Source organism: Spodoptera frugiperda, chromosome 29, assembly GCF_023101765.2.
Source record: "Spodoptera frugiperda isolate SF20-4 chromosome 29, AGI-APGP_CSIRO_Sfru_2.0, whole genome shotgun sequence".
Taxonomy (NCBI): Eukaryota; Metazoa; Arthropoda; class Insecta; order Lepidoptera; family Noctuidae; genus Spodoptera; species Spodoptera frugiperda.
The window spans coordinates 7,307,533-7,331,118 of NC_064240.1; the positions used below are offsets into that span (position 1 = coordinate 7,307,533).

At 32.1% G+C, this 23,586-nt stretch overlaps 1 protein-coding gene across 2 annotated transcripts in view; it reads left to right on the forward strand.

The window, feature by feature from the left end:
- Positions 1 to 1,252: 1,252 nt before the first annotated feature.
- LOC118268318 (short neuropeptide F) overlaps positions 1,253 to 23,586 on the forward strand; it is a 59,891-nt gene continuing 37,557 nt past the window's right edge. For both annotated transcript variants that reach the window (XM_035582760.2, XM_035582761.2), the window contains exons 1-2: positions 1,253 to 1,335; positions 22,109 to 22,135. The gene's annotated coding sequence lies outside the window, so the exon portion shown is untranslated. The remainder of the gene's footprint in view (positions 1,336 to 22,108; positions 22,136 to 23,586) is intronic.

The window sequence follows — 23,586 nt, forward strand, 5'->3', positions numbered from 1 at the left end:
TATGAATGCGGTCCCCCAACGAGACGTATTTTTTTTTTAGAATTATTAGTACATTCTTAGGTACTTTAAGATTAAGTTTCTTTTATTATTTTTTACTTTTTAAAGGGAAATTAAGTTTTTATGTCGGGGTTTTTTTAAATTTTTAATTTAATTTTTTATTTTATACTTTTTATAGGTAGGTTAGGTTAAGTTAGGCTTAGTATATTACATATACTTACTATAATTTCGATTCTTGTTAAGGTAAAGATTACATTCGAGGTCAAGCTCGTTCGCTTTAATTTTTTTTTTTTTACTTATTAATTACTAGTTTTTGTTTCTGTATAAGTAGGCTAAAGATTACATTGGTGCAAGATTTTTTGTTTATAATAAAACGTTAAATTAAAAATTTTATATTTTTGTTATTAAATTTTTAATTTAATTATTATTATTTTTTTATTTTTTATTTATTTTTTTATTTCTGTTAATAAGAAAAAATAATATCTTTCAATATCTTCTTTCAGTGCGGTTTAATTTGAGACCCCATCCCAGTATATTTGCAGACCTTCGGCTAATCTCCCCACTTTCACCGCCCATAACTTTAAAACGGCTCAACCGATTTTCATCAAACATGTCTAAGAACACTCGCACATAAATCCCCTTTCATACAAAAAAAACTAAATTGAAATTACTGCATCCGTTCGGGAGTTATGATGCCACAGACAGACAGACAGACAGACAGACAGACACGTCAAACTTATAACACCCCTCTTTTTGCGTCGGGGGTTAATAAACAACTTGGTATAAGGACGCAAAGTAAAAGAAGTAGGTAGAGCTACTGTAATTTTTCAGTTGTGTTATGACTACTAATTACACTGTAATATTGAGGCAGTTTACTGGCTTACACCAAGTACAATAAAATTTACCTGTGTAACTTTATTTAGAATTAAAGTTACCTTAAAGTAAAAGCAACTGTCTGAAAAGTTGATTTAAAAAAATTGAAACTACAGCAACCTGTCAAAACCAAAAGCAATCTAAAAAAAAGGATTAACGAAAACATATGCACACGTACGACAGAGATTACGCTTCGTAAAAATAATTTCACACAAAATTCAGGCGTTTAAAAGTTACTAAGTTAGTATTAAGTTGGAAAAAAGTTGCGGTGGCGTGAAGTTTTACGCTTGAAGGCTGTAGCGCGCGCCTCGTCCCGCCCTGAGGCGGGCGGTGGGCGGGGCGGACACCTATATAAGCTTTTGCATGCCTGAAACTTTGTTATTGAATGCGCGCGATCATTTCGAAAACGTGATTCGAAGTATCCTCTAGTGACGAGCCGACGTTCCTGTTCCCGACACAAGTCAGGTACGTGCCACATTGCTCCATCGTGCAGAAAAATATTCATAGAAATGTATTACTTTAATATCACGTATTTTATTTAGGGCACAATATAAATGTTAATATTTTTCGGATTATTTCTGAATTGTTTTTTGGGGGTGTTCACTGTTCAGTATTTATTACATTTGAAGATAGAAAATTCCATGGTGGAATTAATTGGAAATAATAAGAAAACTTTTCGGTAAATTGTATTAGGAAATTATGAGCACACCATGGAGAAAATTGGTAACAAAACTTCATAAAGTTCCCATAGAATAATACTGACAAGTACGTAATTCTATGAAACTTATACACGACTTTTAGAACATAATTTGTTCAGTGAAAAAGTTTCAAATCAGAGTTAATAAAACATTTTGGCGTGCAACAGTTAATGAAACTTAAAGGATTAGTTCAGTATTTCATTTTTGATTGAAACTAAGTACATTTATCGTTAATTTAATATTGAGGCAGTAATTATGTAGCTCAAGAACATTACGACTACACCAGAACTTACTGGTTACTACAGCACAGTACAAAATTTCGTTAAAATTTAAATATGCAATGTCATTCGGAGTATTACGTCGAGTATCGTATTTCAGTACTTTTTAATAAATTGATAGTGACAACCGCCTAAAATAATACTTATTTACCTTGAAGTAAAATAAACTTCCACGAAATATTTTTTACAATGTTTTTACAATACTTACTCGTAACTTTCATGCTTATTCATTTTCTGTTCTGGGAAGAACCTATAATGTCAAAATAGGATATCAAATAACTGTAAATTCACTGTTTTATATTCTAGACTGATGTTCTTATAAGGAATCTCGTTATAGTTTAAGCTACTTGAAGTACGTAGAAAGATTTCAGTGCAGACACTATAAAATGACACGACAGATCTTCTTGAACAAAACCCATCAATTTGGTTTTGTAATATTGTCCACATTGTCCAATTTCAATTTATAAAGTCATTTCTAAATCAAATAATCAATTACAATTTAGCAAAATAAAGTTCATTTAATATTACCGAAACGCAGATACTTCGTGATACGTATTTACTCGGGATTATTACTTTAATCCCATCATTATGATAACAAGAACGCTGTGCAGCAAATAAAAGTTTGTAGTCAGCTCCTTGTAATCCCTTGATACCTTCTTAATTCAGTCTTAAAAAGTAACGCCCGAAAGACAAACCGCAAAATGTCATAGATCACTTGTCTTTTAAATTTAAGTTTTTATAACTAAAATACAAAGTAATTTCGTAAACTAGGTATCTAAATGTTATCTAACAATAAAAGTTACAGGTATTTTATCCTCAAAGGGATAAGCAAAGGTGTATGTATAATACACCCACTACTTCTAATATGAATTCGTCTGTCATAAAGGGGAGACGAACCAATCTCATACATATTACATGACTACTGTTAAACATAAATACTTCTTAACAATGCAATACGTACCTACATCGGTTCATAGTCAAAATAAATCCTAGAAATTAAGAAGGACTTTCGCCCACATATTTATTTGTGGTCTGTTTTCCACGAATGTTCCTTTTTTTAATAACTTTCCTGGAATGTAATTTTGATTTTTGTCGATTACTTACACGCAAGGATGTACATATAAGAGGATATCTTTTTCTTTTTGCTTGTCTTTTAAATTCTTTGTAGACATTTTTCAAGAAATAGGTATAGTAACGGTTCGTCACGAGTTTTGCCACAAAGACGCAGATAGCAGAAACTAATCACCGAATTCAATCGAACAAGTTGCTTCATGTATTTATTTTCAATTTTTCTTTCACTTTTATCTATAAAAATATTCGCTCGAGGAAAATAACTTTCCGGTATTCTAAACACAAATGTTTTAATATTATTTTCCTTACAAAGAAGATTTTGAGGTCACATAAAATGTTAAAGTAAATAAATTTTCATAAACATTCTTCTGCTCGATGGCGTCGATGGGATTCAAATCAAATGAGGCCATACAATGGGGTATTGTTCCAATGTCTTTCTCAACACAATACCACGTATAGGACGAGTTCAATAAAAAATCTATACATATAATAAAATCGTAGAAAAGTGCTGTCTGTACATTGAAAATAAAAATAAAAAAAATAGCAGGGGTTATTGTTATGTCGATGTCGAACCCAAAAATGTAATTAACTTTTTTTTTGTCTGTTTGTCTGTTTGTCTGTTTGTCTGTTTGTCTGTTCGTCTGTGCGCGCTAATCTCAGAAACGGCTGATCCGAGTTGGATGCGGTTTTCACGAATATATTGTGGGATGCTTAAATTTACATTTAGTGTTTGTTTCATGTCAATCGGTTCATAAATAAAAAAGTTATGTCAAATTAAAGAATCACGTCGAACATTCTATGCTTATACCATTAATCTACTATTTGACGGATTTGGTTGAAATTTGGTACAGATATAGTTTAGAACCTTAGAAAGGACATAGATATATTTTTATTTCCAAAATCAAAAAATAAAAATAAGAAATAAATTATTTATAAATAATTCTATGTCGATCAAAAGTAAATAAATAGTAAAAAGGTATGAAAAAAATAATATCAATATAATAAAACATTTAGTACAAAGAAAATGCTCTAACGGAGTATAGATAATTCTATGTCGATCGTTACACGACTTCGGTTCATGTTATTGTTTTAATTCATCGAAAAAAAGTAAATAAATAGTAAAAAGGTATGAAAAAAATAATATCAATATAATTAAACTTTTAGTACAAAGAAAATGCCCGAACGGAGTATAAATAAATAATCCAAGTTGTCTTTATCCTCGATAGATGGCGTTGGGATCGAAATAGATCGCGCTATGGTTTCGTTACATTCATTTGGTTGGGTATCGGCCGAGCGCTTACTATCGTAGAAAAAGTGTATTATCAGTCGTATGATTATTTGTCTGTAGTGGTCCTGCTGTTTCGTATATTCTAGATTGGTTTCGTTGTATTTGTCAATTAATAAGTTTATTTGTTGGGTTTTCCTGGATTTTTGGTTAAACTATTTAACGTAGGTTTAGTTTGATATCGATTATTAGTAGTTACTGTAGTTAGTTTTTTTAATAAAATGGTAAGTCTAATTTATAAATTAATTAGATTAGATTTAAGTCGTTTCTTTTAAATTATTTAGTTTAAGCTTGGTTATTATAGCATAGAGGATAGGTTGTTTCTTTTTTAATTGTTATAAATTCGTAATTCGTAGCTTTCTTTAGTTTTAAGTTAGTTTAAGTCCGTTTTTAAACTATTTTTTCAATGCCCTAAGTGAGTATACATCTATTAAATTCAAACGCAGAGCTCATTATGTTGATTTTTGAAGAGTTCCCTGGAATATCTTCCACATCTCATTTTTGAAGAGATCCCGCGAGATCGGGAACTATGTGGTTAAAACCAAAAATTTGCCGGAAGTCACTATTCCACGCGAACGAAGTCGCGGGCAAAAGCTAGTACATATATATAATTCTTCTGTAAGTGTGTATGTCACTGAACTTTTCTTAAACGATTGGACCGATTTTGATGATTTTTTTGTGTGTGTTCAAGAGGATCTAAGAATTGTTTAGAATTTTAGATTCACAATTTTGTCCGCTGGAAAATGTTTTTTTATTAATTTTTAATTTATTAGTAGTTGTTGATTTTGGAATGCTTTACATTGGATCTGACAGACGGCGCTACCATCGCAGTGTCAAATATTAATGACGTTAGATATTGTCATAACATTTGAATAATAATTTTTATCAAAATGGCCCAGAATGTTTTAGCTTATTAAAAAAAGTTTAAAATTTTCAAATCAAAGACGTGTAGACAGGACAACGTCTGTCGGGTCCGCTAGTCTAATAATACACATCATAAAGTAAACATGTCTTCTTTTGGTGAAAGAAATAATATTTTTAAATCTCAGTTTTGTGTCAACATGAAACATAACGTATGTGGTATGTCGTCTAATTAATTAATCTCCCTTCATTACAAAAACGGTTTAACACAAGACATTGCTCATACACAAAGTCAGACACCACGCATGTGTTCTTTGAGGGATTCAAAGATACAAACATATTTTTAGAGTGAAATCTTCTCACGTATTTAAAGAAAGAGCTAAGAATGGTTATAAAATATACTGCTTTTTCTTGACGAATATTCGGTACCGTACCAAAATAAACAGTGTGCTGTAATATTTTCAATAAACATAATCCCATTAAAATAAATCCTAAATGCGAGGAACGTGCATTGAAGCTTAAGAGGAATCGTACGCCGCAATCACGGCTAAAGAGGTTTAATACCTCCGTTCATTTAAAAAGAACGAGTTAGTGAAGCGTGTAACACATTTATCAAAAAATTGAGATATAATAAACAAACATGCTGTCAAACGAAATTTACATTCGGAACGGTTAATTATAAATCTTTGATCGATTCATTGTGTTCTCTCGGATAAAAAAGGAAAAGTGTACAAAGGATATGTATTTTTAATTATATTATGTAACAATTTATGTATTTATTAGTCACTTTTATTGTAACTAAAGTCTTATTAAACAACTTACACCGCAAAAGTGAGAAAACGGCTTGGAAAACAGATGATAGTTTCTTAAAATAGATTAATTCAGTTTCTACCTTCAGTAATTAAACTAAATACAATTATTTTCATAATCTTAGCCACGCTGACATTAGCACGAATTAATATTTGAGAATATTCGTGCAAATCGTTAGATAAGACTAAGTGGCCATCTTGGCAAATATCATCTACTTTGTAATCATAGTACCTACTTATGTAGGCCTAGTAATTTTCACTTAAATTCTCGTATCTGGATACCTTCCATTTTCATTACGGTGGTATTATGTTAATTACGGTGAAAATTATATCTAAGGAGCAAGTTCGAATAGTTTCAGTTCAATTTCTAATTACTTATGTGGCATGGGTTAATTTTAGCTTTTTGACTAAAGGAAGTTTAGAACTTCGGAAAGGTTACTTTAAAACTTGTTTATTGTTTAGTTAAGGTTGTATATATGAGGTTAATAATATTATGTTGATGAAAATAATACTGTGTTTAACATTTGAAGGGAACAGTTACAGTATACTCACAAGACATTTTCAAAATTCGTTTTTAGAGCTAAAAATTTTAATGTTGTAGTGATCAGAAGCATGATCACTGTATATGACGGCCAGGATTCGTTTTCAAAGTAGGATAAAGAAATAGTGGAAGAAATTATATCACAGTAAAATTACTAGGTCAACCATAATTTTACCCTTTGGAAAATAAAAAGGGGGTAATGTAATGTTGTAGGATTGGTTGAGTGAGTTTCCTTAATTACCTACCGGTTAAACCTACGCTCATTCACACAGAAGCTTCAATGCGGGGTAAAAATAGCTCCATACAATTCTAAAACTGGAATAAGTACTTACATATTAGTACTTTAAATAAACCAAAGTGATATTGATTTAAATAGCATATTATCTGTTATTCTTTACAGAAACTATATACTGAGATGAATATGAGACCCATTTTCCTAATTGGTTTATTAGTTGAATATTGATCACCAGCGCTTAATGACGACAAGGTAACATAAGTCCAGCAAATTTAATCTAAGAATACAAAATTGGCGTGCTGCTTAACTCAAAATGTGCGGATCCCGTCGATAGCATAAAGTCGTGATGCCATATACTTTTTGTCACTTAGTACTTTAGAACAGTGACATTCAATGTGTTGGCGCGAATTTCGAGTAGCTACCCACGAAATGAGTCGGCAAGGTCGTTGTAGGGAATAATTAAACGTCCGGATAAAGAGTTGCAAAAAGTACCTGACTCAGCTAATTATTTTCTCTTAAATAAATTAAGCATATTTGTTTTGTTTTCTCTTTTCATTTTCTCCTCAGTGTAAAGGTGCTATCGCGTTGATGAATACTAATTTGGTTGCTGAGTAATTTTAAAGTACCATACTGATAGATGTCGTGCTATGTATTTTAATAATGAATAAAAAGTTACTTAAGTAGTTCTTGGAATAATATTTTCTTAGTTAACCCTTACATAATCATGTCTGTACTTCTAAACAGATTAGCAATATGTAGTACAGGCCACGCTCACAGGCACAATTCCTAGCTTAGTTGTATAAACTACGAACCAGCCATGTTTGACGAAAACAATTCAACTTGACACTATTATGGACGTAACCTTAAAGGACCTTAACATTGAGATACAATAAGTACTTTCAAAGTACTTTTGCTGACCATCAATAAAAGAAAATTGATAGAAAAACTAAACACATTAGTATTTTCACCACGTGTCACAAACTTTACATCACTTTAATTGTTTACAATTAAAAACTTACTCGACCCAATCTTTTTGTTAAGCAGTTACGAACAATAACACTTAGGAAATCATTACGAGGCGGTTCTAACACTTTCAATTCGGGTAACACGGAAACTTGTACCCACGGTATAATAGAAATAGGGTAAAGTTTACTTTGTAAACGAATCGAATTAATGTCACTAACGTATTTGGAAAACTTGTTTAGAAGTTTCGTTTAACTTGTCCTGTGGATTTATTTCAATTTTGTCACTCAATTCAACACTATTTTTGTATACTATCCTCAACTGTTTCTATCTAACTGTAACTTTCTACTAAATTGGTTAATTTGTTAATCATGACAAACAACTATCAAACAGAGTTGGGTACCTGTTCATAAAATTGAGTTGTATATTATTCTTGATTGAATAGTGTAAATTAGTGTTAAGTTCTGAGAGGCATTTCGGTAGACCGGCTTTGTCCCCACAAAACTCGGTCATTGCCGTGAAAGTTTTCATCTCTAAATTGAAATAAGCCTTTCGTGTTATCAATATTCAAGAGGTGTATTCCAAACTTTATATTTCATATTTGCTGTGGTATAATTTTGCTTTTAATTAATGCATCAAGAAATTATTTTAAACATGAAAAAGGTTATAACAAGATTTGGTTTGTTATGAATGACAAAATATTTATAATGCGTTAAAACTATATCTCTTTATTTGTCAAAAGAAGATCTAAGATTTTTTTCAATAAGCAGACAGACAACCAGTCGCCTCTAGCTATAAACCGGAACCCAGTCTTTTTAATTTAGTTTTATTAACGATAAACCATTACAATAACCATAAAGTCTAAGTCCTAGAATATTAATACTAAGCAGTCTAGACGTGTAGTGCGAGATGATGAGGTTTTTGGGAGATTAAGAACATAAAATCACGTCAACAATCATTTCCGAAGAAATTATTAAAGGTTAATAAATTAAAGATTTATTACATTAATACAGTACTAAATCGTTGCCAAAAGATTATGTGTCTTTGATATTACTACGTTTTGAAATAAAAACCCCAACTTTGTGATAGATTAAACGGAACCTTCACGTTTCACAAATCACTGTTTTCAATACGTTATATTAAACACCTTTGAAGAGTTAATCATCTTTGAAGAAGGGGCGATGTTAAAGGCAAGGTATGAACCATTAACCCTCTAAGTGTGCGAAACACGATTCCGAATAAATTATCTAATCTCTTATTACAGTTCATTCATGTTCTCTAATTTAAAATTAGTACACCACAATGGGCACAAAATACACACCATGTATACGAATTGTCGCTAATCTTTAAGTAATTTTCCGCCATTTAGTTCATTCCATAAGATATCCAATTCCAGAGATAAATATGTAATTATCTACACAATTAACTTAATTACTTTATTTAAGTCTGTGACGTCAATATTAAGTTAAACGTTTCGGTTGGAGAGCAGTCTTGTAAAATGTAATCGCTTGAATCTTGAGGGACTATGTAGTGACTGCAACTTTGAAATGGTTGGATTATTTTTCCAATTTCAATGGATTAGAGCTGGCACAATACAAATCTCTTTCTCTGACTAAGCTGAAGGGAATATTTATTTCCATTCCCACATGTGTCTGTTGTGAATGCAAATCTGTCTCATATTTTATAGGAAGCACATATTTTTTGCTTATCAATATTTATGCTAGTCTTGGCATCTGATTTTGTATGAAATACTATACTTTATCTCAGCATAAAATACTCTATGTAGTATTTATATTCCATGCAGAAGGGAAACCTTGTGGACTTGAATCCAGGACAGATATTCAGCTTTCTGACGATACTTCTGGCGGTCATATTAACTTGAAACGATTATATTTCAATGCCCATATTTTTGCGTGTGTGTTATTTAGTAGATAAATCTGTGCAATAGCCACTTAACGTTCCAAGGCCCTTTAATTAGTTACGGTCGACTAATTTTATTTGTCACCTTAGTGCCCTTATCTGGGTTTATAAGCAGGAACCTATGTAACGTAGTAGTGTGTTGAGAGTCTAAAAGTAGGGTTTATAGGTGATACCTTTTTTAGATGTTTACCTATAGGTACATCCTTTTCTTTGATAGTCTTAAAACTAGGTAGTTAATTAACTACGTGCTCTATATTTATACTGAGGATACTACTATAGGTATCTATCTACCAAAATTTTCTACCTAAGTATATCGCCCTGAAAGTTTATTGTTTTTAGAATCCTTTTTACTGAAAATTGGGTTAAAACTTGAAGCGTAACCAATAAAATCACTTTAACATTAAGTTATAACATTAGTTAGAAATCCGATCGCCTCTTACTTAAATTGGTGTTGAGTAATTGTTTATGAATGAAGTAATTTACGTTTTAACTCCTGCGAAATGTACGATAAATTTAGATACGATGTTGTTTACTGGCGCTCGTAATGTTCAAGCATTCAATTTCTATCGGTTTGGGAAGAAATCGTTCGGTGTGATAAAGTCAATCATAACACTCCGCAGTCTTTCGTTCATTAGATGTTTAAACTTCCCCTATATAGAGACTGTGTATGTAAAATGTGCGTGTTATGTATGTAACGATTGTATTCCCGACGTGTAAATATAGATTGAGGTACAGTTACACCCACATTGGCCCGTATCTCATAATGAAGACGAGATTTTCCGAGCGCTATTTTGAAAATCAAGCATGTTTTTGAGACCGATGTGTAATTCTACTCATAATATTTTCTCCTACCAGTAACATTAATAAGATTCATTACGCTTTGATGTAAGTATGTAAAGGTATATTAAGGTGGCTTTTGTATCTTCGTCTTCAGTGATCAATTAGGTTAATGTAGTCCGAGGTAGTTAGAGATTGGGACGATTGGTATGAACATTGGACACGTGCTATTACGAAAACTATTTTAATTCAGTAAAGTAGATTAGTTTACATTCTGATTGTAGGTAAGTTCTCGGTTTTACGATTGTATCGTAGCGCTTCAGGTGACAAGCACTGTTAATATAATCGAATTGGATGAAGACAAACTTGAACTAAAATGTGCTTTACTAATTTATAATATTTTTTCGCTTGACAACAAATTCGTTTCTTATTGCTAATGAATACCAAATGCTGTGAGAAGACACTTTTTCCTAATAATAATGACATAGTTTTATTAGGTACTTTCCAGTTCGTGTATTATTACTTATGTTTTTCAACTTTATTGCACATACACACGAGCACTTACATAAAAAGAAAGCTATATGTTAAAGGAAAGCTTTAAATTTCTTCATAAGTACCTATTTATTTACATTAAATATAATATTGTACCTGACTGACACACACTGTACACACAGTCCACGTTATTACACATCAAGATTTACAATAGTTCCTATTCAACTATTTTTACTATCAGCTTCAATAAATTGATAGTTTAGTAATAATAGAGTAGAGTAATCTTCTATTATTTATCTAGTTTTATTGAACGTAGATTATGTAGCTTTGTATTCATAGAAATGCCGCCAATAATGATGGTTATGTCATGAATAACAAAGTCATTATTATAATCGTTTTTAATATTATGTGATTTAATGAGGAGGGGAATAGAGAATATTTAAATATGTCATAGATAGATGCGCAGTTGAGGAAGTGCGTATTGGAATATCAAATTAAAATTTAATAAATTACATGATGAGTACATCCGTACTCATCAATCACACTGTATCTCATCTGAGATAAGTACCAAAAATTGTATGTAAAAAGATAGTAACTTTGCAACGTACATAACTACACAATTTACATTACTATTTGGACTATTTTGATTAGAACAAGAAAGCTTATAACAGATTTCCATTTATCTTTAAAATAAACGATCTTCAAAATTAACTTCAGCCAAAGCCAATTAATTTAAACGAATAATCAAATCCCAGTGTTTAACAAAACCAATCAACAACAATAAAAAGTGAGGTTTTCATATAAATTGTGAGCTATTTACAATTGTTAGGTAGCCGCATACAATTAATTATCTAAAACAGATCAACATAAATCTAAAGAGTTACCCGAATGCCCGAACAATGATTAATTTGACGACATTTTATTTAAATTGAGTTCGAAATAAGTTGGTTAGGAATGAGGTGAGGTCCAATTACAATATTAGAACGATGTGAACTGTGAAGGTTTGGCTTCGAACTTATTTTTGATTTATTTTATTGAAGAGTAAATGGCTCACCGTTTACGGGTAGTTCCCAAACTTTTTATATGTAGCTTGGTCGCGCCAGACTTCATTGTATCAGTGTTTTTAGACATTCTCTAATTAGGATTTATTCCTTGCTTACAGGAGTGGTTAGGTAATATCTTCAGTGTCATGACTCATGTGTATGTGAACTTGTTTGTTTGTAAACGCACGCACGACTCAGAAGAAAATCCCAGTCTGGGGTAACATTGAAAAAATAATAATAGGAGAATATAATCAGTTCATTAAACTTCGAATTCAGCAAAGTCCTCTCTATAATGTGTAAATCACTGAGAACGTACATAGAACGTACAAGGGAAACTAATCCCAAGTGTACATAGATATATGAGTTAACTAAGGAAGGGTTTTTCGAAAGTCAAACTCCTGTGCGGTTTTGTCTAGTCGAAGTTTGTATAGCAGAAGAACCTTCAGTAAACTAGTTATTAATGTTGTGTGGAAGCTGTGGTTGCACTTGAATTCGTACGAGTCGATTCTGTGGCATGCAGATTGAATGTTATGCGATTTTCACCCACATATTTGTGCACGTACTAATGCTTATTAAGCGTTTGCTGAGGACGCTTCGCGTGTTTCCAATGATTTAAGCTTGCTGTGGTTTTAATTCGATTTGTGCGAGATTTTGGCTACGATATCTCTCTCTCTATGTATAGATATAACATGTTTGTAAGTTTTATATAGTGTGTTGGAAGTTGTGTAGTGGGAACGAACTCATTTCCTGTTACCAGTAATTATTTATATCATAGTTCTATTTATAGGAAGAACTCTAAGAAGTATGTATATTGAAGTAATTTTACTGTTTCCTAAATTTGAAATTTACTACGAAATTGTTAAATAAATACAACTAATTCAGTTATATTTTATGAAAACCAAGGCAGACTCAATTTAATTCTAGACAAAGTTCGTGAAGTAGCGGTAAGAAGCTCTCTATCATTGCCAAGACTCTTTGCTTTGAGGTTCCATTTACGAAGCGAATGGTTTGTTTGATCACTAGTTGAGTCTACCGACTGTCCAACGCGGGGGCACTTGGTTTTGTAGCCAAGTCTACGAGGCTACGGCGTAGCATTTTCGTAGCTTGTTTTGAATTTCGCGTAGCTCGCTACGAAACTTATTGGGGTAATGAAGTTAGTCTGGTGTTGCGTGAAGGTGTTTTAATAACCCGTAACGTTGCTTTAAAGTGAAAATCATGTTAGAACGTAACGTACGTTAAAGTTATAAATTTTATGGGTGCAGCTAAACTTGTTAAAATTTCATTTCTGTAGAACTTTATAACACAAGTAATGTGGTAATACTTAATTTGGAGTAAATCTTTCGTACACGAAACTATAAGTTGAAGTAGTAACAAACTACGGTTAATATAAAAGTTTTAGTTAAACAATAAACTGTTTCGGATGTCGTAAATATGAAAACCCCTTTTTTATGTCAAGAACAGGGTATAAAATAATACTCGCCTACTGGCCGAGTTTCTAAGATTCCAAATATTTCGAAAGTATTCAGAGCTTGGCGCGAAAATGAAATTCCTTAGAGTGATGATTCAAGGTAAAACACGTTATACTTTGTGACAACAGTGACGTGAATCAAATAAAGACTATTCAGTGTTGTCGATTTCGGTGTCACTCCCCATGCAAATTGATGTGGCGCGACAAACCCAATTGATTTATATTCAGGCAGAACTTACGTCAAATATTATTGACGAACAGACTCGTTAAACTTTTTGGTTGTAAACAATTTGTGACAAAATAAGTGTTCATTGTTGTGACTGTGTATGATGACTTAATTGTTTTACAACATGGCATCTCTATTAAATCGAAACTATATCAATATTGGTGAAATACTTTTTATATTCAAGTAAAACGAAGTCCATATAAAAATATGAAGATTCTATTCGTCTGCAGGCGTTACGTCCGCAGTTTAGTAAACTGTAAAGAGTTGTGCCTTGTTGCTGATAATAAAACTCAGTTTTATGGTGAAATTATGCGTTCCTGTGCCCCACTGGACGGCAGTAAAGTTATTTTACAGTTTCATTGACGCTCAGACAGTTAAGATGACTGCTGTATGCATCCTGATATGCAGTTAAAAACCTTTTACACGAATCACACTGTTTCATTATCATAAAAATCTAATGATATTTTGTGCTAACGCCGATGTGATTACTTAATGGAATCCACGGCCTGCGGCCCCGGAAAATGTGTTTTAGGAATTTTAGTAAATGAGGTTTTTTAAATGTCATCACCGCTCGTACATACATCATTTTTTCATTATATTAATGTTTCCTTTTTAAACATTAGCCGTGCTATTGTTACTACACTGATTAATCTCTTGTATTTTAATACGTGGGAGAAGTGTAATATCAGGTAATAAAAAATAAATAAAAATCACAGCCGAATAATATACCTAAAGCATTGAATAAAATTCTAATAAGTATTTAAACTAATATTACATAAAGTTCGGTAAGTACTTTCTAAATAAGAAAGTTATAGCATAAACAAAAGTTAAGCGTCCAATAAATAAAGAGACGAACTTGAAACTTTTTCGTTAATTTGAAAAGATTTTGGTGACCAATGCACGAAACCAGATTAACAAGTCACGTTTTAATGTCAAGCTTAAGCTCTGGGACGGTCGGAAAATTATTATTGTAAAGTTCCAAAAGAAAATTACGCAGGTTCACATTTTTCTTTGTTGCTCTCCAACTTGTTACATAAAAATTTATAATGTTCGTCTTAGGTACTGTTAACAATAAAACAATTCACAAAGTTCATCATTTTTAATAAACAAATGACGGTTGTTTATGATATTATTATTAAGATTTACCGCATTTTCTGTGTAGTTTTACTATTTAGTTTAAAGATAATTTTCTCTAAATTAAAAGTGATGAACCAATTAATTTAAGTGAAGACGAATCTTTTTTTGGTAAATTAAATGAGCGTTCTAAATGTCAACTATCTTATACTAAGTGGTGACATATGTATATATGCTCTTCTATTTTAATTCCTTAAAGAAATTGTCATGAAGCGGCGTGGAAAAACGGCAACGAATGCTCAATCTATTCATCGTCTAACAAAGACACGAGGCAATAAAAAGGGTACGACGTAATCAGTTGGTCCAAAGATAAACGTATATTAGAACGAATTCCATTGTTCGATGACACAGTTCCTCGTTCGATCTACACTGAGACTTTAAGAGGTCCTATGGAGGTTCCAACAAAGGCCGGCCCACACTCGACCGCTGCTAGGAGGATAACGAGAGACCGTGTTCAGCAAACAGCTTTGTACTTCCTGAGACTAGCTTATGCCTACGGGTACCTACTGTCTTGTCTGCATATCATAGTTTTTATATACAGATATTTACTCTGATGCGTTTGTTCTAAGAGAGCTTTGGATATTTTTATCATATTATTATTTCATACTAAATTTCATTGCTATTCGGATACATTGTCATTATTTTGCGTTATTTTCATTTTATTAGTTTCGTCTTCCGCCTCATTTTCGCTTATGGATCTGCATGTATCATTACTAACTAAACTAGTCCGAGGACGTCATAAAACTTTTTATTATTCGAGCTACATTACATAGTTGTAAGATTTATAGCTAGCTCTATAAACGTAATGTGGTAAAATATTCGTGAGCAGGCTGCTGAACGAGTGCTGTCCTACTAATATTGTATGTCGTACATAGTTGATAGACAACTGGAATTATGTTGGCTGTAGTTTATATGCACTTAGAGAGCTTCCAGAAATAAGAAAATTTTTTAAAGTAGGAACTCACACTCTTACAAAAGTTATGTGTTACGATTCAATAGTGATACAATGTTACAAGAACAAAAGTTTGCACTGACATTAGTAGGTAACACATTTTTCTTCAGCGCGATACGAGGGCTTCTATTATGCGAGTTACGAGTAAACGTCGACGTCGTGTCGACACGTCCAGTTTCGTATCTTTGTTTGCGACAGTCATTGTGTGACGTGCTTCTGATCGATTTGCGGCGTGCCTCAATAGGACGTCGGTTGTGGTCACCGTTCACCGTTCACCGTCGTTGGCACATGTCCGACGCATTGCTACGGAAATCTATGCTCCGTCATTGGTTATGATTCTACTATTTATTTTTTGCAGCGTCACAATTAGTTTTTTGTTCCAGGTAGTGCTATTACATTGATCTGATTTAAGGTTTTTTGTTTTTACTTGTAATGCTTAATCTGTGTTTTGAGTTTTTTAGATTATCTACATTTATATCGATAAAGTTAGATTATCTAGATTATTAGGTTTAACCATTCGATGTTACATAGTAATAACAGTTGAATTTCTTTCATTTATAATTCCAACGAACTTCTGGATTCACAGGAACATCAACAGGTTCACTAGTAAAAACGTTTAACTTATCTTTAATAAACCAACGTTTATACATAAAAGTACGGTGGAATTTGTGACAGTGTCTGAACGCACAACGTGCCGCCCACGCCCCAAAGAGGCTGCGTTTGACATTCTCCACGATAAGTTATTTACGATTATCATTTAAAAATGAGATAAAATATTGTATAATTTTCAGGTAATAAATAGACTTATTGTTACTGAAATCTTCTTAATGGATGTAGAGATATAGTAATTGCACGCCTTAACATTGATTAATAACAACTAGATTGATTAGGGATTTAGTACTTAAAAAGATTCTCGATCAATGAAGATGTAGTACCAATAAATTCGTACAAAAATCAACTTACCTATATTTCATTCTGAATTGATGATCTTACAAAATTTGTCCTCTCTCCATCTTTAAAGTTGTCCTAATTAAACAATGGTGCTTGTTTGTGCGACACGCGAAGTACTTCACTAAGAGCCCATGACGTGCCTACGCGCAAATTTTCCGGCCTACTGACATTCAGAGAGATTCTCATTACACCAACAGTCAAAATTGTTTCTAGTTATTAACAATTAATCCTCATTCCAACTTGACCTCTCCTTATTGATTGACATTTTGAACTTGGAAACGAAATTAATAATTAAAAATATTCGAGTAGGAAAATAAAACAGTATCGATTTCTTTGTTTTAAACAATATTTTTAATTATCTTCAATGTTTTTCCAATCGGTGACCCTTCAGTAATAATAATGATATATCAATAAGAGAAGATATTGCAACATTTATAAAGGCCGTAGGAGTATATCTAACATACTCTGAAGACTTCACTGGTTTTTCACCTACTTATTGAGTCATCGTATCCTCACTAACTTCGGTTAGATGTTAGTATTTTAAACATGGATCAATTTGTACTATGTCTACATGTTATCAGTACCTAATTCTTTATTCAAAAAGATACAGTTAGTTTTTTTTACAAATGAAAAGTCTATGTTTAGAGCTGGACAACGGGTACAGAACGACAATGCGAAGAGGTGACTCATTAGAGTTCATGAATAAATCTACGATATTGTGCTCGCAGATAGCGTATTATGCGATGAAGCGCATTCTAGTTCCAAAGGGTAAAATGCAGAAAACGACGACAGCATTTTATATCTTCAGGTCTGAAGTAAAAAAAAACTTCAAAGACTAATTAGAAAAGCAAGTTTTACATAGAAAAGGCACACAGATTTTTACTTTGAATAATTTTGACCGCTGTCCATATAGTTTCAATTTGGTCGCCTCAAGATTTGCCCCAAAGAATAATTCCACATTTCAATGTATGATGTCAACCAACCATGTGTTGTAACTTAGTCAATATTAAACGCATATTTTTAGATAACAGTCCACTTCTTAAGATAAGATCTTATTACTCAATTCAAATGACTGCTCTTCTTATGTATCAAATACATAAAGTACATTGCAAGCATAGAAATTAGTTAACAAAGCGCTTACATGGATATTAAAATTTATTATGTGGTAGGTACTCCTTTATAAACGATTAACGGTCCACATATTTTCGTCGCTACATATTTTCGCTGAAAAATATCTTCACCGATATCGGCGTAAATAGAAGGTAATTCGAATTTACACAGTGATCAGGGCACGTGTTGGCTTATTGTTGGCTGTCATCCGGTACCGCCGCTGTAACGTATTCAAAGGAAATTTAATTTCATCGCATCAACTCGATTTTTACCTTTTTGCCTTTGAGCACAATCAGGTGAAATAACTCTGATTTCAAAAACAATTGCCCGAGTGAAAAGGGTATACTTTTGTTTGCAATCGAGCTTGATAATGATGATGTGAGCTTTAGAAATTCAAGAGATATTGTCCTAAATTTGCCTTACAAATCCTTCTGTAACATAAAATATATTTTATTATAAAACTAGAAATTATATCATTTGTAGCATTATTACGTTATAAATGTTCTACAGTAATAGCAGAACCAGTTGGAAAGGCAACAAAATTTATTTTCCGCAGAAATCACTTCGTTAAAACTTTGTCCACAGTTTTCCGGCAATCATCTAGGTTTATTTATTGCTTAAGCCTTTGGTACATTTTTAATTTATGCTACGGTAGTACTCTGAGAAAAAATGTTTGGAACTTTATCTACGGAACAAAAACGTAGGTAGCTCCGCAATTGAATTTATATTCATAACTGGTACGCTTCAAGTCGGGTTACGGTTAAAAATATACTTTCTTAGTATCACGAATTATTGTGGTTGACCATTAGATAACAAATAAAAAAAAACTAATTAAACCTACACATTTCTGAGCAGTTTTTATTATACTTACCTGTTTATAAAATGAATTACTTTGTCATTATTTTGGAAACATAATTGTAATAAGAAGTAGTTAAATTACACGTGGAAAAATTGATTTACAGCAATTAATTCCTGATTCGGTGATTTATTTAAAACTTATTAATATTCATCTGTGGTTTGGATATAAATTCGCTACGAAAACTGCACATCAGTCTGATTGAATATACTTTTTGAGTCATTTTATCTTAAGCCACATTGTGTTGTTTACTAATTGTTGTTAATCAGTTTTTTTATGTTTACAAATAAATGATCTATAATTATAACATTCAATGTTTGATTATGATTTGAAACCTATCATAATATTATGCACGTACATTTAGAATCATATCACTTACACGTAAAATATTCAGTTACCTACGTCCGAAGGGTTTGTAGAATTTAAATTAATTTTTAATCCTTTAGAGGTTAGAGATCCGTGCTATAGGTTACTGTTTACCGGACAAAACACTAAACCTTAATTCGTAAATATTTTTCTTACAATATTGAATAAGTACATTTAGTTCTAATGTAAATGGCTACACGAAATGGCTCTAATTTAGACATGAAAATTAATTCACGCCGCAAACTGCAGACATTTCATAATTTCTTAATACTTTACACGTGGAAGTAATTATAAAGTGAAGTTAAATATATTGTAAGCAGTGAGTTAATTCTGATTAAACTTTGAAGATAGCAGCGAGTGGATTGTATGAGATATACTCTTGTATGTCGTAGGAAATCCGAACTGAAAATTAGTGACCGTAGGATCTGTCTGCTGTGTACGGACAAATCTCTACTTTCTACCCAGCTTGATTAAAACTGAACGATACTCCTAACTATATACGAGACAGAGCGTATAGGTACAGCGAATTTGAAGACTGATTGAAAAGATAATCTTGTCGTCTTATTCATTATAGTTGCTAGATGGCAAACTAAGCAGTCCACACAAATCGAAATATTCTTGACCTTTGTACACCAGATAAACAATCAGGGGTAGAACTGAAAACATAACATGTTTTATAAACTACAGAACAACATGTCTGTAGGCACTTCTCGGAAGAATTTCAATGAAATACAATGGATACACACAAATTTATAGAATTCATGTAGGTATTATTTATGACAGATAAAAAAATTTTTCTTACAGAAACAATGAAATATTAATTCTACAACTACCCTTGAATACATGAAGGCCGTGAGCGTCTTACTCGTATTATTGTTAAAATCAAATGTCGTTTAATAAACGTGAACTTTGAAACTCATCGAAGGCTAACGAAAACGTGTTCATGTTTGCCAGACAAGACGTCGCACACATTCAGAGGATTATAATACTTAAACTTTATATATTTCCAATTATAAGAAGCCAGCTCTTATAATTTCACCGTTTACATTAACAATGTTCTATGAACGGTAAACAGTAACTTGATAATAGAATTACTTCGCTATACTATAGAATTTAATATTAGGTATGTTGAAAAGGCAGTATTTTTAATAGACACTTTTCAAAGGTCACAAAATTCTCTTTAAATTGATTAAGAAAGTTGATTTTACAATTGTGGTTCTCAAATGTTCCTCAAATAGCTGGAATTGCGACCTCAGTTCCCCTTTTACGTTTTCATTTCCGATCGCTTTATAAAGTTTACCAAAATATTTATTTCAAAGACATATCCGTAACGCTGCTGATTATAACCTACTTAATTTACAATGCTGAGTAATTCGTATTAAAATTTAATGAATAATTAATTCTCCAGCTTTTTACGAATCAGCATTTCGAATCGCTTAAAATTATTGCGAAGTACTACTTAATTCAGTTAATGCTTTTTCGAAATGTGTTCATTGTTATAAAATGTTATGTGTCCTTACTTAGTTTAAGGGAAGCATTAAAAACTTACTTAATGCGATTCTAAGATTTATTTAATTAGCATGAAATTAGTGTTACTTACACCAAAAAATAAAGCCATTGAGCAGTTATATTTTCTAGCTTGTCGTTTTGAATAGAATGTTAAGAACTTGTAACCCATTTTAGAAATTCAATATGAAACTTCTAGGTTAAAAATACACAAATTCTTCACCACACATAGGTTACATTAAATAATGAATCGTAAAAAATTAGAAATGGCTTTAACACGTCGCTTTAAAAAAGAGTAATTTGGAACCTACTTATTAGGTTTGCTAAAATTAACCATAACAAAATTATGTGACGACTATTAAGCTAATATTCCCACCTACAGCTTAGGATGGGATGATCTATAAAGAGTATATGCAGAAGATAAGATGTTTAGCACCTTGGATCCATAATTAGTTTGCCATTACGGGTCCCGACTTGATTTTATTAGGGCAGAATCTCGTTAAAGATTATGCTAGCTTACGGTGGAATATTACACAAAGATATACGCCAATTTTCGAAACTTGATTTTAGCTTAAAGACATACACGATATCCCTATTTATTTAGACACGCTCCGATTTTAATTTTAGATATCGCAACGATATAAGCTTAGTAACCGCATTGTTTTAGAAAGATACATAGCTTTATTTTCTTAACTATACTTGCTTTCCGTTTAGGACATGTAAAAGTGATGGTGAGATTTACCATAATCACAGGACACTAGAAACAGTTCTAAATACATAGGTACTTAAATGAAACAAATTATTTATTCAAAATTCTAAGAGAAAATTAAATTTATATTGCGTAGGTAGGTAATGAAGTGGCAACACAGCTATTGCCCTTGCCCTAAATATGGGTAAATAATGGTGATCATGAAATGGCGCGTAAGGGAGAGAAGCCTACCGTTGTGAATGAAAAATGTACTTTGTTTCAAGTTGTATTTACTTTATTACTAAAGGCTTTGTGGAATCTCAAGTAATGCTCTCAAATTCAGAATTCATGTTTAAGTAATGTAACTTCTTTAATTTGACGACAGTTATTGAATTAATTTTGTGATTGTATTATTGGGGTTTTTGTGGAGGGAATATCATCCAATGACTTCTCCCGCCTTGGGCAAGGCGAGAGCGAGTGTCAGACTTTTACTGATTAAAAACTACACCGTGCCTACTCCTGCTTTTCGAGCTAAAGCAAATTACGACCTATTACAACGTACACAGGAGTTTTAAAATATGTAGAAAAATACTTTACTGATTCGCACTTCGTATTTGAGACGTTGTGCATTTGGTTCGACTGATGATGGGGACAAGGAAATTGGGAAGTAATTTGAAGTTACTGAAAATTTTTATACCATAATAAACGTTTCCGTTAAAATTTCACTTCACAATGCATAATAAAGTGTAATTAAGTCAAATGATTATTAATGAATTTTCCTTAAACTTTGCAGATACCTACGGGGAGTAAATTAATTTGTAATAATTACAAAAAAAAAGTTAAAATGGTATTTTTAAATCTGGTTTATTATGTACTTTTGGTGTATCTGATTACGTTATGCACACCCAACTTTTAGTTTAGGTATAGGTAGTGTTAATAGAACATTCTGTAACAATTTATTTGATGTTTAGTGTCCAATCATACTAATTCCCAATAATTTTGTTGCAGATTGCCTACCAGCCGCAAAAAACCAAGGTATGTGTTTCCATAATGTTCATTCGTAACATTTCATGTTAAAATCACATCTGTTATTGTATAAATGCGTGTTATCCGTCTATTACGGAGGTGAGGTCACAGGAGTACATTTTGTACGCCACTCGTGTTCACTGAATTCACTTTAATTCTCATAACAAGGAATTCGTATATATTTTATTCTTTATTGCCACCATCTTAGGTCGTAAAATGGCATAAAATTGTCTGTTCCCATTGTTATAAGAACACGATGTATAGTTACAAGTACAAATCTGACAATGAATAGATACAGTATGAACCAAATTCAATTTTAGATATTTACTAGCGGACCCGACAGACGTTGTCCTGTCTACACGTCTTTAATTTGAAAATTTTAAACTTTTTTAATAAGCTAAAACATTCTGGACCTTTTTGGTGAAAATTATTATTCAAATGTTATGACAATATCTAACGTCATTAATATTTGACACTGCGATGGTAGCGACGTCTGTCGGATCCAATGTAAAACATTCCAAAATCAACAACTACTAATAAATTAAAAATTAATTAAAAAAACATTGTCCAGCAGACAAAATTGTAAATCTAAACCATTCTCAGATCCCCTTGAACACACACAAAAAAATTCATCAAAATCGGTCCAGTCGTTTAAGAGAAGTTCAGTGACATACACACTTACAGAAGAATTATATATATAAAGATTTGCACATATACACTGGAAAATCAGTACTTCTGATAAAGCTTTGTGTTGACGAAAACTGGCTGGATAGTCAAGTCCAATCAAAGATTAATCAATTCTGTGCAATGTTTACGTCCACGTTTATTTCATACAGTAGAAGAAGCGTCAAGCCAAAATAATGTTAACGTTAAATGGACTTTATCGACTTGCATTATGATTCACAACCAGTTTTACAGAATTTATTAAGGTACTTGTATTGTAAAGGACAAAAAGACCTAATTGTGTTACTATTACCGTTATTACTGTCAATGAAAGTAGTGTAGGCGTATAGAATTGACATACAATTCATAAATCTTATATTCAAGGCAGGAAGAAGTTATTATGAAACTATTTATAGGAAATTTTACCTTCGACCTCCCTTTTTGTAGTCTACTAAGGTGATATTCACTCGCAGGCACCTATTGCGATATTTTTAGCTCTAATAGCAGACTTTGAACAATAGACGTTTAGGAGGGCGTTCTAATGGCTGCTGAAGTAGAACCTTTTTAGAACGAACAAGCGACCATAGGAAATGACTATTGATACAAACAGAATGTTCAATTTCTAATTTCTCTACCTATACCAGTTAGTTAATATAAGTTTGTAAAGTTGTATTATGGTCTAAAAAATTCAAATATATAGAAAGAAAAGAAAACGCATTAAAATACAACACGGAATTAAATAATTATGGTAATAATCGTAAATTAGGTATTTTTCAATGATAAATTAGAAAAATGTC